This window comes from Equus asinus, chromosome 12, assembly GCF_041296235.1.
Source record: "Equus asinus isolate D_3611 breed Donkey chromosome 12, EquAss-T2T_v2, whole genome shotgun sequence".
Lineage (NCBI taxonomy): Eukaryota > Metazoa > Chordata > Mammalia > Perissodactyla > Equidae > Equus > Equus asinus.
The window spans coordinates 62,231,022-62,248,543 of record NC_091801.1 but is presented as its reverse complement, the minus strand read 5'-3'; positions in this window follow the sequence as shown (position 1 = coordinate 62,248,543).

Sequence of the window (17,522 nt, the reverse complement as noted above, 5' to 3'; positions counted from 1 at the left end):
CTATGAAATTGCATTCTCTGGAGTTTGTGTTTTAGCCGCTCCCTGGGGCGTTCTTAGGTATATAAAGCTTGAGAGGCACTGTGATAGAACACTCTGCTCTGGCGATTCTCAAAGTATTGTCCTCTGACTATAATCAGAGTCACCCAGAAGTGCTTCTTAAAGGCAGATTTCTGGGCCTGGCCCCAGGCCTACTAAATCAGAGTCTCATAATGGAAGTCCCTGGAGATCTACATCCATAAGGAATTTTCTAGCTAATTCTTGGCTCGCCAGAATTCGCACTTATCAGTTATAGACACCGTTGCATTTTCCCTAGAATCACCTACTTTCCCACAACTCCTCACCAACCATCAACTCCTCCTGACTTCCGCCCATAAGACCTGGGGGTGGCAAGGACGATGATTTCTATTTTTAACCTTACATGTAGCTTCCTCCTGTCGTTGCTTTAAATAGAGAACTCCTCTAGTGCTTTCAAGTGTTTGTTTATTAAAATTATTAAATGTGGACACTCTGGAACAGAGAATCTTTCAACTTAAATGATGAGAAATGATGCTAAGTGAAGAGAACAAACCTGAAAATTAGGACTCCCTTAAATGATGTCAACATATGATTTAATTGATAGGGCTCTGATTTCCACAGATATTTTCAGGAACCATATCTACTGTGTGAAGAAAGCTATGTATGGGACTAGTTTGGATGATAAACATAAAGAACTTAAAAGAGAAATGGGAAAGGAATATGCGAAGCAAGATGATGATTGAACAGAGATTGTAAGCCATGTAAGTTCATTGGGCAGGGCCAGTTTGGGGAGTATACTTCAGTCATGACTAAAGTCTTTGCAAATTTATACAAAGGGAGATTGTATAATAGGCCTTTTGGATCAGAGAGAATCCAAATCTCATTCTTTCCCAATTTTTTGTCTCTTTCTCTTGCCCTCTCATTACTTGAAGTTAAGTTTATGCTGGATTTTGAGAAGGCATACTGGTAATTTATATGGCTGGCAGAAGAGGTTGATTCTAAGAGCTGCAGACACTGCAGCCTTTGTGTTTTTGCCCCTATTTTGAACTGCCATGTTCCGTACTTTGCGTTCTTCACAGGAACTGGTTGAATATCAGTTCCAAGCTGGAAAGCTAGAGGTGCAAGGTGTGAATGAGAAGGTCTCTGGCCTGCCCCTAAGGCAACTTGCTGTCTAAAGAAATGTATGCACAACAACTCCGGGAGGAAGGGCTCTGTGCTCATATGGTGAGCAGGAGAAGAGCCGGGACTGAGAAGGGAGATGAGCAGAATCACTCCTCATTTCTCTGTGGACTGTGGGGGGACGCAGAGCCAGCTCACTACTCTCATTAAAACTTTCCCACTCCACTCTTTTGCAAGTGGGAATGAGGGGTGTAATGAGGGAAGAGTCCTTTGTATATTAGGAATGGTCTGGGTACATCCAGACAAAACTGAATAGAGTGGCAGAGACCATGGGTCTATACGTTTGGTAGGATAGATCCCTGGGGTTCAGTTTCACCTGCAAGAAAGAAAGGAAGCCTTAGTCTACCATACAGAGCACACTCCACCATGAGCAGGGCGTTGGTGGGTTTCAGGGCAGACCACCCCAAGATGCGCCACTCTGGTATGTGGACTATTTCAAGCTGAAGACAAAAAAGGCCCAGACTCAGCAAGAACATTCGACCTTTTCCCCCTAACTGCCTAAAAGAAATTTAAAATAAAGGCCTGTCCCCAGGACAGGCCATCACCATAGATAACTTTGGGTTCCAGTAGACTGGGAGGATCCTTGCTAAGCCCACTCCTATCAAAGTTCTATTTACCAAACATTTGCTTTTCATTTCCATGTGGGTTGCCTTCCTCCCCTTTGAAGCCCCAAATCACTACCCCAAAACATCCTCCTTGTCTGCAGCTGGAGATACTTAAACAGGTAGCCTCAGCTAGTTGGCTGAGTTGCTCAGTTTGCCTGAGCCTCTCCCATGTATACATGTTATAAAGCTTTGTTTAATTTTCTCCTGTTATTCTTTCTCATGTGAATTTAATCCGTTGTCCTGCCAGAAGGACCCAGAGCAGGTAGAGGAGATATCTTTCTCCCTTACAGCATCAATGGGCCAAAATCCTGGCACACCTTTGGTCACAGGGCTCTAAGCCCTAGGAAGTGACCCCAAATCTCAGGATGTGACTGGAACATAATAATCTCTAATACTCAGGTAGTTAGCCAAAGAAGGCTCTAGTCATTCTGTTAGAATTTAGAATTTTCATTCCTTGGGAGGAGGCATGAGAAGAAAGCAAAGTGGCACAGCATCTGGAAGCTTGGAATTCAGAGTCAGGCGGACCTAAATTCATACCTTCACTCTATCACTTTATCGACTGTGTGGCCTTGGGCAAATTACTTGATCCAGTGGAGCCTCTATTTTCTGCTTCCTAAAATGGTTGTAATACACACATGCATACATAATTTATAAGATGTATGTGAAGAGTAAACAGGTAATATCTTTAAAAGGCTAAGCAGAGTCCCTGATGCAGGATGAATAAACAGTAATCGTTATTCTCCCTCATGATGGTTGTAGTTCTTAAGTGGGTGAAAACGGAAGGCGGTGGCATGGAGAAGATTTATCTGGGATATTCTGGAGGTTATAAAAATGATGATCAAGGCAGAGACAAATTTTCCATAATGGGTGGAACTGTAACACAAAAAAGAGGTAGAAATTCAGCTACCCTAAACAGGCACCCAACCAGGGGCAGGGTGGCAGTTAGGGTAACTTGTTGCTGGCCGATGGCAGTGTGGTTGCAGCCATTGATATGTCCTTCTTCAGGGAAGTGTGGAATAGTAGTGCGCCATCAGGGAAGGTGGATAGGGTTTAGACCTGGGTTTCAAGCCAACCTTTATACTCCACTAGCTGTGTGACAGGGTCAAGTTACTTAACTTGTCAAAAAGGGGGTGGAGGGTGACGGAAATACTTGCCTTTCAGGTTTGGAGTGAAGAGTAGAGACAAGGGCCTAGAGAGTGCCTGGCACGTGGTTGAAACTCACAAAGTGGTAGTTATTGAGCAGGGGTAGAACTGAACCTAAACAAGGCATGGAGTTGCTCAAGCTGTGAGGGGAGAAGAGATACAGAAGCCGGAGAGGAAGGAGGGTTGACTTTACTACTTGGGAGTAACTAAAAATTAGACATTTTTGCACTCTCCAGTGCCTTCCAGGGTTTTCATTACATGTAATAAAAATTGCCAATTACTGTATGCCTCTTCCTGGAATATGCAGACAGCGTGGATTCCACACTATGGTGAAGGCTACTTGTATTTCTGATTACACTTCCCTGTGCTTTCCACTGTATACATAGCTTCAAAAGTGATTCTTCATCCGAACTGTCTCCCAAGTTCTGTTTCTAGTATATCCTATTAAGGGCACTCTACTAAAGAGCACTTTTCTCCCCCCCCCCCCCCACTCCCACCCCCAGCTGACACAGGGGCTTAACAGATTAATGCATTAGTCCTTAATACCTTCTCCTTCTAAGGCCTGGTTCCAGTCAGGGCTCTTTGATTAGCACTATCTTTTCCAGCACTGTACTGAGCTACTTTGCATCACAGTTCTGCTGGCATTTATTCCTGAGAGGGAGGTGAAAAGATTAAAAACAATACAAAACCAAACAAACTTATAACATTCGCAAGATCGCATCGTCTATGCTAAACCTCTTCAAATGTTCCATGTTTTCTGCCTGGGCAAAAATAAATGATCTGTTTCCCACACAGGCAATTGATTTAAGAAGGGAAATATATATGTATATGTATATAAATACCACTGCTGGTGGGTGCTAAAGAGTATGGTTTATTTCAGCAATAGATTCTTGAAACTTAGTAGTGTCACAGAATTATTGATGCAATAAACCCCAGTGGTTTGTTAAAGCATTAACTGCCCACTGTTTACTTCAAGCTGTTAATCATTACGCCAGCCATTAGTTGCTGGCAACTTACAACATTTTGAGAATTATTACTAATGTTTTTTGTTACAATTTCTTTCTTGCTTTCTTTTTTTGCCTGCATTTAGCAGAGAGGTAGGAATCTGTGGCTGATCAGATGTGCTCTCACGTGCAAAGCATCCCTGAGATTTAATAGGCGAGAGATTTACTTAGGGAAAACATTTCTTTAAATCAACCAGCCAGAAAAATAATATCCTTCTTCATATTGAAAAAGGAAAAGTGAAATGAGAGTGTCTCATATAGTAGCTCTGCCGCATTCATATGTTTTCTTCCTGGGCGCCTGGTTTGTAAATACCACGGAGAATGGTAAATGAATGATGATAAAACTGGCCCTCTAGGATTCTCCTTAGTGCATAGTGCAATTTGAAGGCATGCCATTTCGTAGGAAGTATTCCCCAAAGACGTGATCCTCTGAACCTTGGAAGTTTTTCTTGTTTTAGTGTTTGCTTTTTTTATCTGTGAATATTTGGCTCTGTTTCTTTCCATACACTTTGGCATGGTCTCTGTTAGAATAACATGTAGTTTATGCTTAGCTTGGGGTCACAGTGACTATCAAACTGCAAATCAACAGGGCAAGAAAAAAAGGCTGTGGCAGCCACTACTGTCCAGAGAGGAGCGACGGAAGCTGGAACTTCGTGTCTGGGGATAGGGAGTTTGAGGGGCGTTTCCAATTGTGGGGAAATTTCTCCTTGAAGAAGCCTTCGTTTTGTGTACGTGCGCTAATTCTGTGCTATGGTGTTCCGTCTCCAAATTTGGTCAGATAATTATGTACTGTTCTAGTTGGAATTTATTCCTTCCCTCCTCTGTCTCTTTATTTCTAAGCTTAACTGATGATCACTTAGGTGAGGGAAGTGCCACAGGGCAATTCATTTCTTGCCATATTGGTAACTGAAGTGCTACCTCTATAAATAATAGTAACACCAGGCAGTTGGCTGGAAATGGTACATCTGATATTTCTGTGTCGATGGTCTCTACTTCCAGTGGGATTTAGGGAGCTACTGTAGTTTCTTTTAAAAAAAATCTTCCAAGAATAGCTCTATCATGCATTTGTGCCCTCCAAAATTAAAAATGAAGTTAGCAAAAATGACAGTTTCTTTTTGTTTCCTAAATTAATCTCTACAAAGGCTTTTTATTCCTCATTCTTAGGCTCAATGACCCAGGAATAGCTGCATTTTAGTTTTTTGAGAATAGAAATCTTCATTTTTCTCAGTTGGCCATTAAACTGAAAACATTAAATAAATATTATTAATAATAAATTAATGAGGAATAAGTCTTAAGAAGCAGGATTAAATTGCTGCGGGTGCAATTTTTCTGGCTTTTAAATTTGGAGTTAACGTTACCAATAGGAGATAAGATTAATAATAAAGAATGGACACCAGACATTAAGAAACTCAATTTCATAAACATGAAATATAATGCTTATAAAAGTACAGCATATCCACAGCTGGGAGGGCAAAAGACTGTGGTGGAGGGAAGTGAAAATCAGAGTCTAATATCTTCAGTTTAGAGTCTTGATGTCAACAGCTGTGTTTTGGAGCAAATGCTTCAATGTACTTCCCATGAGATGGAATATTGACTCAACTCCAGAGGCCTAAAGGAAATGGCAGATTGACAAGGAGGTGGTGAATGGTTCTCAAAGTTCAGGTTTTCCATGTTACCAGAGTTTGCTTTTTCAAGAGATCACTGACCTAGTGCAAACATCTTGCAACCCTTTCATATGCTATGTCTCAGTTTCTACATCTGTAAAAAGAGGATATTTGCCATCATGTTGAATCTTTGGGGCTGCTGAGTATGTTAATTTCATAGTCATGTCTATTACATGATATTACTTTCAAGGATTAATTAGGAACAGCCTGGTATTTGCATCAACCAATCCTAAGCACCAAGACTAAATTTCAGCCTTTCTATCGATCGCTTCACCCTATCATCATCCTTTAGCTCTCCTTTTATTTCTGCCTGGCATGGATTGTCTCACAATGGCGGCATAATCCTTACCTAGCTGTCATAGTACTGTATGTGGTATGTCCTTGTGGCATCTCCTTCATCTATTTCTGTCTTTTTTTTTGAGTTGGCTAATCTAAACGCTATATTTATTGCACTTATTTTTTAGACTCTGACAATCTGAGATAAACTTAGGTGCATTCTCTTTAAATCAACCAGAGATATGATTGGAGTTGGCTGAGATCTTCCGACTTTCAAGAGTATTAAATGGATTTCAATAACTCTGCCCAAAAACGTGTTGTTAATTACCTATTCTGAGCATGTGAGGTTTACTTTCTTGTGCAAATTTTGACAATAAGTAGACTTACAAACTAGGTGTGCATATTGAAAAAATATTTTTATTTAAAAGTCTATTTTGATCATTGTCCATTAGTAGTTAATAGTAAGGGAATTAGACAACTTATGGGAAGGTTTGGAAATTTTTAAAATCTCTCCTTAATCATAAATACTACTGACTGAACTCTTTGGTTATGCTGCACCCTGCTTTATTGTTTAGATTCATCTAATTTCACCTTTACTGATTTGTTTTTAATATATAATCCTGTGTTCTTACTTACTCAGTTTCAATCAAGGATTCTTTTTTTCTTGAAATAATCTCCCAAACAGGAAGAAATTCCTTGACTTTATTAGCAAGAAATTAAATGGTGAACTGAACCAAAATTAAATGTACACTCTCAAACTTGAGTTTAATTAAATTTTCTTACTTCTTTATAGATATAGTACATTTTGTGTCCCTTAAGGAATTCTTGTCAGTACAATTCTTCTTCTTTTCTTCATGGCCTGTGCTTTTACCTGTCCTGTTATGTGAATATGCTGTTGTTTCCTTTGCATCAATTGTATAGTAGTCCCCCCTTATGCATGGCTTCATCAACAGTGATCCAAAAATATTAAATGGAAAATTCTTGAAATATACAATTCATGTTTTAAATTGTGTACTATTCTGAATCGTGCGATGAAATCTTGTGCTGTCCCACTCTGTCCCACCTGGGAGATGAATCTTCCTTTTGTCCAGTGTATCCACACTGTGTACACTACCGCCCATTATTCACTTAGTAACCTCTTGGTTATCAGTCGACTGTTGTGACATAGCAGTGCTTGTGTTCAGATAACTCTTATTTTACGTAGTAATGGCCCCAAAGTCCAAGAGTAGTGATACTGGCAATTTGGATATGCCAAAGAGAAGTCCCTGTTGTTAATCTCTTATGGTGCCTAATTTATAAATTAAACTTTATCATAGGTATGTATGTACAGGAAAAACATGATATATATAGGATTGAGTGCTATCTGTGGTTTCAGGCATCCACGGGGGGTCTTGGAACATAGCCCCTTGCAGACATGGGGAAAACAGTGTATTTTATTTTCTTTGCTTGTGTTGCCCTCCAGCACCCTTCACTTCATCCCTCATAGTACATAAATCAACTTTTTACTATATTTCCTATCAAAACTCTGCTTATGTTTTTTATTTCTACTCCTGCTTGTGGTGTGTATGATTTGACTGCTTGACAGTTTTCCTCCTATCTCAAATGGATTATAAATATAAATGTAAGTCTGGATTTGAGTTTTCTTTTTTCATTAGAATACACTAACCTTTGTGAAAATTCTGGTATGTTTTAAATATGATTTCTAGAACTGTTAGAAATGAGTTTCTTTCAGCCTGTTCAGATTAAATTAATTTTTACTGACTCTTTGTTTCAACTGATTTTGCTTTTAATAAAGGCACCAAATGAAACAAGAAATACAAACCAACTATACTCTGTAAGGGAAAATCGTACAATTATTAAAACAAAAGCAGTCATCAAGATGTCAGTTAGTATGTTGGAGATGAGGAGCAAGGAGAGGAAGTTCCCTTTATCCTGTAAAAAAGCTCAGTTTTTCCCCCCACCTCCCTGCAATGTTATAACATGTGAAAAGATTTTTCATTGAGTTTTAACAAGAAGTTACTGGAAATTGAGCATTCAAAAATCTAATTGAAAAGCTCAACACTCGATTTGTTAGGTACTTCCTTCCAAATCCATAAATTCTATTTTTGGAATAATTTGGTTACCACTGTTGGAAATTGAGTCTGTTGAGTGCAGAAAAAATGAAGCCCTACTGTGGAGCCCCAATTGTCCATCATTTTAATGCCAGTTACATGAAATCACAAGACTATTCATAGAATCATGGAGACATAAAGAATAGATGACAGGAATACAAATGGTACTCTAGAAATACAGTCTTACATTCCCCTGAATGCTTTGAGGAAAATTCTCTAAGTTTTATGAACTGATACATGATAACTTGTTTTAGTATCCTTATGAGATTGAGAAAAGTGGTGAACTAAAAAGCAACATTTAATCAGAGCTACTCCAATATTCATCTCAATTAGGCTGCTTATCCAATTGGGACTCATTCTAACTCTTTAAAGACAATTCATGATAGAAGTTATGAGCATCTCAAAATACACTAATCCCCAAACCTCTCTTTCAGTCTTCTTCGTTTCAGCAAATATCACCATGGCTCTTCCAGTTCTTGCCAAATTCTTCATGTAATCCTGGACTTCACTCTTCCTCTTACACTCCATATCCAATCTCTTAGCAAATTCTTTTTTCTCTATCATCAAAATATATCCAGAATCCTCTCATAGTTCACAATTTTCCCATTACTTGGGAATTTTAGTCTAAGCCATCATCATCTCTTCCTTGGATATTCACAATAGCCTCTTTACTGCTGTTCCAGCTTCTGCTCTTGCCCTCTTATTCTCAAACCAGAAATCAGAACAATGTGGTTAAAAATAACCCAGATCACATCTTCCTTCAGCTCAAATCCTTCCAGTGTCTTCCCACCTCAGAGTAAAAGCCAAAGTCTTTACAGAGTAAAAGCCGAAGTCTTTACAGGGCCTACATCGCCCTCATTGCCTCCTCCTCTTCCACTATTTGTCTCATCTCTTTCCTTTGAATCTCTCCCTCATTCACTTTGCTCCATTCACTCTGGCCTCCTTGTTGTTCCTTTAATAGGCCCAGCATGCTCTGCTTCAGGATCTGTACCATTGCTTCTCTGCCAGTAATGCTTTGTCACAGTCAAAAAAATAAAAATTCTCTGTGCCTTAGGCTTCACATTAAGAGAAGGCTACCAATTCTATAAGTTAGCTCTTACAGCATAACGAACTACCCCCAAATCCATTGGCTTAAGACATCAAGCATTTATTTCTATAGCTCATAGCTCTGTGGGTCAGCTGGGTATCAAGTGACCCAGGTTAATCTAGGCTGGACATGCTATTCATCTGCAGAACGGATGTGATCCCTTTTCTAGACTGGGCTTGACTGGATCAATTCTAGTCCTAGCTAGTCCTTCTCACGCTAAAAGCATATATTATAAGAAGGCAAGTAGGGATATTTTTGTAAGCTATGTAAGTATTTGTTGTTAACCATTGTCATCATTGTAGAATAATGTCCTTTGGTTTATTGGTAGAACTCATTTGGAAGAATGGCTCTGAGAAAAGTGGAAACAAGTTGGATCCTAAGTCAGTGGTGGGCATCAATGCTTTTTCTTGCTGGGTGATCAAAGAGCTTTAAGAAGTTCTTTCCTCATCTGTGCTATACTGTACTCCCCATTGGATATTGTTAAACTTTGAGTAAAAGTTTTTATATACAGCGCTTAGTGTTGTGATGATGCAGAATTTTTAGGGAATAAAAGAAAAGGTATACCTACAAAATGTGTGATATGATGCAGAGAAGAGGATGGCAAAGAACTGACTCAAAACAGAAAATGGAGATTGGTTAAGTAGTGAGCAAAGTTTGGAATGAGAGGTTAGAGAAGTGTAAACTGCCAATTTTCTCTTCATATCTCGCTGGAATCCTCAGGAATTTTGGAGATTGCATTGACCTTCTTGCCATATGAGTGATGGGAACCCTGGTCATGTTTTTGGGTGTCAAAGAAAGAACCAATCCAAGAAGCTGGAGGGATTGGGGACTTTGAGTTTCACATACAACTTCAACACATCCTCTTTTTTCATGGTTAAGATGGGTAAATTCCATGACTCTCCAAAGATCATACTTTTAACTTATAACTTGCTGGTCTTGTCTAATTTGCGGGGAGCGGAATTCTATTCAAATAAAATCTTTTTCTTAATATAACTAGCCATATCTTTTCCTTGTCTAAACTTTGATTTTATTATCTGTACGATATTCATTTTTTGGCCTACATCTTGAATTTAATGATGTATTTAATGAAGGACCCAATAATTCCTAGTGCCAAAAGTTTATTTATATTCATTTATGATTGCTGCAATTGGCCATTTGTGATTGCTACTGACCCTAAATAAGGACCTACCATTGAATTCCCCAGGTTCTGAACTTATTCTTTCCTGTGCCAAATGGATAGCAGCTACTTTAGTTCCTCATGATAACAGGGCCAATCACCTTACCAATGTGGTAGCTCCTTATTTGTCAGCTTGGCTACCTATATGAGGAACCCCAAATGATCAGAGGGGACTCAGAACGTCAGGTTAAATGAAACCCCTGCTTTGTTCCCTGTTAGAAGAATTTCCCTCTGGGAACCTGGACTTCTAATCCAGTAGAATCAAAGATTGTGAGGAGATAAAGAAATAATTCTGCAAGTGGCGCCCTGGAAGTGATGGTGAGAGGAAGCAATCCTACTTCCACTCCTTGGTTCTCATGCCCATGCGTTTTTGCCCCTGGAATGCAGAACTGTATATAGCCTGATTGGTCCCCACGCTGCATCTTACAGGACAGTGCCCTAAACCCATACGTTGTGTGGCCCCTAGCTGAGCTTTCCATAGGTCACTTATCTTTCTATTAAGTTGTCTTTTTTCTGGATATTGTGGTAAACTGTGCTCATGACCTGGGTCCCTTGGTCTGAATATATGTTATGAGAGATTCTGAGCTGGTAAACCAAGTATTCCATAAGGCCTCTGGTGGTGGTGTTGCCAGAGGCACTGTTTGCAGGGAAGCTAAACCTGTAATTTAGAGATCACAGGTTTAATCCAGTAATTCCAGTAAATTCCAGTAAGGATGAATTACTGGTCCTCTAGAACGGAAGGAGTCTGACACAATCAATCTTCCACCAACTGACTAGCTAGGCTCCTTGAGGGATGCTGCCATATTGAATATGCAACTGCTGAGCTGTTGGGTATTCACCAACAGCAGATTGTAAATTCGTTTTAGCACAAATTGTTGAATCCATGCATAGTCTCTATTCTTGCCACCATGGATATTCTGTTCATGGGGAGGTTGCATTAGCATTGAAATGGGAGAAGAGAGAGATCATTTGACTTCCATTGGATAGGTTATCACGCTACCTGGTTTTGGGGTGCTCCGTTACAGTGTGGATTCTGTAGAGGTCATTGTCAGAAGACAAAAATACCTGCATGCTTTGTGCCCATTATCATAGGTTTGTCCATACGCTTCTTTCCTAAATTTCCTTGCCTCAAAAATGATCAAATCTTTTCTTTCCAGGTGCCTTAAAAATTAGCTAAGTGATTTGCCACTGCCTCAAATTCCTGTATATCTGTACGCTTTAAGCCACTTTTACTGCCATAAAACAGGAACAACTGAGTACTGCTTGCAGAGGATTTCCCTTCATTACTGTCTTCCAGGGTCACCCCAGAGGGGGTTCTACTGAAAAGACCATCCAATTTAGTTCAGCCTTAATACACTGCACTCCAGGCCTGAGTTTTTGTTTTTCCTGGATTGAGTAGTTTTCGGGAATCACCCTTGAGATTATAGGTTTAAATTAAAGGAGAGGTTTCAATGCAATATAAGTAGGTGACATGGGAGTCTAGGTCACCTGATTATGCAACTTGCTTGTGCTTTCTGGATCTGTGCATATCTTATTCCATCACACAATGGGCTGCTGCCATGCCCACTTGATCTTAAGACTCATCAGATCTGATTATACCCAGGTCACGAGAGCAGCTCCCTTTGCACAGTCACTTAGTATCTAATGGTCAGGCACCCAGTCTACACTAAGGTCTAGAGAGATACCTGGAGCTGCTTTTAAAATGGTAAATAGTTCTCTACTGCTGATGGCATGGCCTTGTGGCAGAAGCCTTGGTGTCTCTATGACACTTGCATCTGGGCCTGTCAGAGACTCCGTGCAGCATCGTAATCTACCATATGTACCTCTAGCACCTTCAGTTTGCTGGGTCAAATCTCTTTGACCCAAGACAGCTTGGTAAGACAGCTTGCAAGATAGTTTCCATGGTAGCCAGGACCAATTGTACAGACCTCTCTTGCTCTTGGCCATGCTTGGCCCTGGAAGCTTTTTGAGTCACCAGGTAAATAGGTTTCTCCCTGGCTTTTTGTATCATAATAGCTCTACTCCAGAGGTCAGGGAACCATCCTGAGGATTCTGCCAGATGTTAAAGATATTCACTGCAGTTATGCACTCAGGGACCAGGCAGATAAATTTAGTTTCAATCCGATTATGACTCATTCCATTCCAGTGCTAGTACTACCATATAAGCCACTGTTTTACCTTCTGCACTTCAACTCAATTTACCACTGGTGAACGTCTTATAGTGTTGATACTACAGCATGCCAGGGGGTACCATCAAAGAGGAACTATTGCTATCTGAACAGGGAGTGAAATCTCGTTTCTTTCTTTGACACCAAATTTCTGAATCCTATTCTGACGGTTTAATTTTCCAGAGCCCCTCCTTTTTTTTTTTTTTTTTATTAATGTTATGATGGATTACAAGCTTGTGAAATTTCAGTTGTACATTTTTGTTAGTCATGTTGTGGGTACACCACTTCCCCCTCCGTACCCTCCCCCCACCGCCCCTTTTCCCTGGTAACCACCGATCAGATCTCCTTCTCAATATACTAATTTCCACCTATGAGTGGAGTCATATAGAGTTCGTCTTTCTCTGACTGACTTATTTCGCTTAACATAATGCCCTCGAGGTCCATCCACATTGTTGTGAATGGGCCAATTTCGTCTTTTGTTATGGCTGAGTAGTATTCCATTGTGTATATATACCACATCTTCTTTATCCAATCATCAGTTTCTGGGCATGTAGGCTGGTTCCACGTCTTGGCTATTGTAAATAATGCTGCGATGAACATAGGGGTGCAACGGACTCTTGAGATATCTGATATCAGGTTCTTAGGATAGATACCCAGTAATGGGATGGCTGGGTCATAGGGTATTTCTATTTTTAACTTTTTGAGAAATCTCCATACTGTTTTCCATAGTGGCTGTACCAGTTTGCATTCCCACCAACAGTGTATGAGGGTTCCTCTTTCTCCACAACCTCTCCAACATTTGTCGTTCTTGGTTTTGGATGTTTTTGCCAATCTAACGGGGGTAAGGTGATATCTTAGTGTAGTTTTGATTTGCATTTCCCTGATGATTAGCGATGATGAACATCTTTTCATGTGTCTATTGGCCATATTCATGTCTTCTTTTGAGAAATGTCTGTTCATGTCCTCTGCCCATTTTTTGATCGGGTTGTTTGTTTTTTTGTTGTTAAGCAGTGTGAGTTCTTTGTATATTATGGAGATTAACCCATTGTCGGATAAGTGGCTTGTAAATATTTTTTCCCAATTAGTGAGCTCTTTTTTTGTTTCAATTCTGTTTTCCCTTGCCTTGAAGAAGCTCTTTAGTCTGATGAAGTCCCATTTGTTTATTCTTTCTATTGTTTCCCTCAACTGAGGAGTTACAGTGTCCGAAAAGATTCTTTTGAAACTGATGTCAAAGAGTGTACTGCCTATATTCTCTTCCAAAAGACTTATTGTCTCAGGCCTAATCTTTAGGTCTTTGATCCATTTTGAGTTTATTTTGGTGTGTGGTGAAAAAGAATGGTCAATTTTCAATCTTTTGCATGTGGCTGTCCAGTTTTCCCAGCACCATTTGTTGAAGAGACTTTCTTTTCTCCATTGTAGGCCCTCTGCTCCTTTGTCGAAGATTAGCTGTCCATAGATGTGTGGTTTTATCTCTGGGCTTTCAATTCTGTTCCATTGATCTGTGGACCTGTTTTTGTACCAGTACCATGCTGTTTTGATCACTGTAGCTTTGTAGTATGTTTTGAAATCGGGGATTGTGATTCCGCCGGCTTTGTTTTTCTTGCTCAGGATTGCTTTAGCAATTCGTGGTCTTTTGTTCCCCCATATGAATTTTAGGATTGTTTGTTCAATTTCTGTGAAGAATGTTCTTGGGATTCTGATTGGGATAGCATTGAATCTGTATATTGCTTTAGGTAGTATGCACATTTTAACTATGTTTATTCTTCCAATCCATGTGCAAGGAATGTTTTTCCATCTCTTTATGTCATCGCCTATTTCTTTCAAGAAAGTCTTGTAGTTTTCATTGTATAGATCCTTCACTTCCTTGATTAAGTTTATCCCAAGGTATTTTATTCTTTTCGTTGCGATTGTGAATGGGATAGAGTTCTTGAGTTCTTTTTCTGTTAGTTTATTGTTAGTGTATAGAAATGCTACTGATTTATGCACGTTAATTTTATACCCTGCTACTTTGCTGTAGTTGTTGATTATTTCTAATAGTTTTTCTGTGGATTCTTTGGGGTTTTCTATGTATAAGATCATGTCGTCTGCAAACAACGCGAGTTTTACTTCTTTGTTACCTATTTGGATTCCTTTTATTTTTTTTTCCTGCCGAATTGCTCTGGCCAGCACCTCCAGTACTATGTTGAATAGGAGTGGTGAAAGTGGGCACCCTTGTCTTGTTCCTGTCCTCAGAGGGATGGCTTTCAGCTTTTGTCCATTGAGTATGATGTTGGCTGTGGGTTTGTCATATATGGCCTTTATTATGTTGAGGTACTTTCCTTCTATACCCATTTTACTGAGGGTTTTTATCATAAATGGGTGTTGGATCTTGTCGAATGCTTTCTCTGCGTCTATTGAGATGATCATGTGGTTTTTGTTTTTCATTTTGTTGATGTAGTGTATCACGTTGATTGACTTGCGGGTGTTGAACCATCCCTGTGTCCCTGGTATAAATCCCACTTGATCCTGGTGTATAATCTTTTTGATGTATTGCTGTAATCGGTTTGCCAAAATTTTGTTGAGGATTTTTGTATCTATGTTCATCAGTGATATCGGCCTGTAGTTCTCCTTCTTTGTGTTGTCCTTGTCAGGTTTGGGGATCAGAGTGATGTTGGCTTCATAGAATGTGTTAGGGAGTTCTCCATCTTTCTCAATTTTCTGGAACAGTTTGAGGAGAATAGGTATTAAGTCTTCTTTGAATGTTTGGTAGAATTCTCCAGAGAAGCCGTCTGGTCCTGGACTCTTGTTTTTGGGGAGGTTTTTGATTACCGTTTCTATTTCCTTACTTGTGATTGGTCTATTCAGATTCTCCATTTCTTCCTGATTCAGTTTGGGGAGATTGTAGGAGTCTAGGAATTTGTCCATTTCTTCCAAGTTGTTCAATTTGTTGGCATATAGTTTTTCATAGTATTCTCTTATGATCTCTTGTATTTCATTGGTATCTGTTGTGATTTCTCCTTTGTCATTCCTGATTTTATTAATTTGCGCTTTCTCTCTTCTTTTCTTGGTGAGTCTGGCTAGGGGTTTGTCAATTTTGTTAATTCTTTCGAAGAACCAACTCTTTGTTTCATTGATCCTTTCTATTGTCTTTTTTGTTTCAATATCGTTTATTTCTGCTCTTATTTTTATTATTTCCCTCCTTCTACTGACTCTGGGCTTTGTTTGTTCTTCTTTTTCTAGTTCCGTTAGGTGTTGTTTGAGGTTGCTTACGTGAGCTTTTTCTTGTTTAGTGAGGTGAGCCTGTATTGCGATGAATTTCCCTCTTAGGACTGCTTTTGCTGCATCCCAAATGATTTGGTATGTCGTGTTCTCATTTTCATTTGTCTCCAGATAATATTTGATTTCTTCTTTAATTTCTTCAATGATCCATTGTTTGTTGAGAAGCGTGTTGTTTAGTCTCCACATTTTTGCACCTTTCTCTGCTTTTTTCTTGTAGTTGATTTCTAGTTTAATAGCGTTATGATCAGAAAAGATGCTTGATATTATTTCAACTCTCTTGTATTTATTGATGTTTGCTTTGGTTCCCAAAATATGGTCAATCCTTGAGAATGTTCCATGTGCACTTGAGAAGAATGTGTAACCTGCTGTTTTTGGATGAAGTGTTCTATATATATCTATTAAGTCCATCTGGTCTAATTTTTCATTTAATTCTATTATTTCCTTGTTGATTTTCTGTCTGGATGTTCTGTCCATTGGTGTTAATGGTGTGTTGAGGTCCCCTACTATTATTGTATTGTTGTTGATGTCTTCTTTTAGTTCTATTAAGAGTTGCTTTACAAATTTTGGTGCTCCTGTGTTGGGTGCGTATATATTTATAAGTGTTATGTCTTCTTGGTGGAGAGTCCCTTTTATCATTATATACTGTCCCTCTTTATCTTTCTTTATCTGTTTTGCTTTGAAATCTACCTTGTCTGATATTAGTATAGCGACACCTGCTTTCTTTTGTTCATTATTAGCTTGGAGTATTGTTCTCCATCCCTTCACTCTGAGTCTGTGTTTGTCTTTGGGGCTGAGGTGTGTTTCCTGGAGGCAGCATATTGTTGGATCTTGTTCTTTGATCCATCCTGCCACTCTGTGTCTTTTGATTGGGGAGTTCAATCCATTTACATTTAGAGTGATTATTGAGACGTGGGGGCCTACCACTACCATTTTGTGTCTTGTTTTCCGGTTTTCTTCAGTTTCCTTTGTTTCTCGTCCCATGGTTTAATCTGTTCTGATGTAGAGCTGCTACTCTCTGTTGTTGTCCTTCTACTTATCTCCTCTGCTCTTGGTTTTGTAGCCCCTTTCCTTTTTTGGATTTTTCAGGAATGAGGGTTTTCCTGAGGATTTCCTGAAGAGGAGGTTTTGTGGCAATGAACTCCCTTAATTTTTGTTTATCTGGGAAAGTTTTTATTTCTCCATCGTATTTGAAGGATATTTTCGCTGGGTAGAGAATTCTCGGCTGTAGATTTTTGTCCTTCAGATTTTTGAATATATCATTCCACTCTCTTCTAGCCTGTAAAGTTTCTGCTGAGAAATCTGCTGATAGCCTGATGGGGGTTCCTTTGTAGGTTAGTTTCTTTTGCCTGGCTGTCCTTAATATTTTCTCCTTGTCGTTGACTTTTGCTAGCTTCACTACTATATGCCGTGGAGTTGGTCTTCTTGCATTGATAAAGTTTGGAGATCTATTGGCTTCTGTCACCTGAAGATCCATCTCCCTCACCAGATTTGGGAAGTTCTCAGCCATTATTTCTTTGAATAGGTTTTCTGCCCCTTTCTCCTTCTCTTCTCCCTCTGGTATACCTATAATCCTTACGTTGCATCTCCTAATTGTGTCTGATAATTCTCGGAGAGTTTCTTCATTTCTTTTAAGTCTTGCTTCTCTCTCCTCCTCTGCCTGCAACAATTCTATATTGCCATCTTCCAAATTGCTAATTCTTTCCTCCATATTATCGGCCCTACTGTTCAGAGCATCTAGATTTTTCTTAATCTCCTCTATTGTGTTCTTCATTTCCAATATTTCTGTTTGGTTCTTCTTTATCGTATCAAACTCTTTTGTGACATAGCTCCTGAAC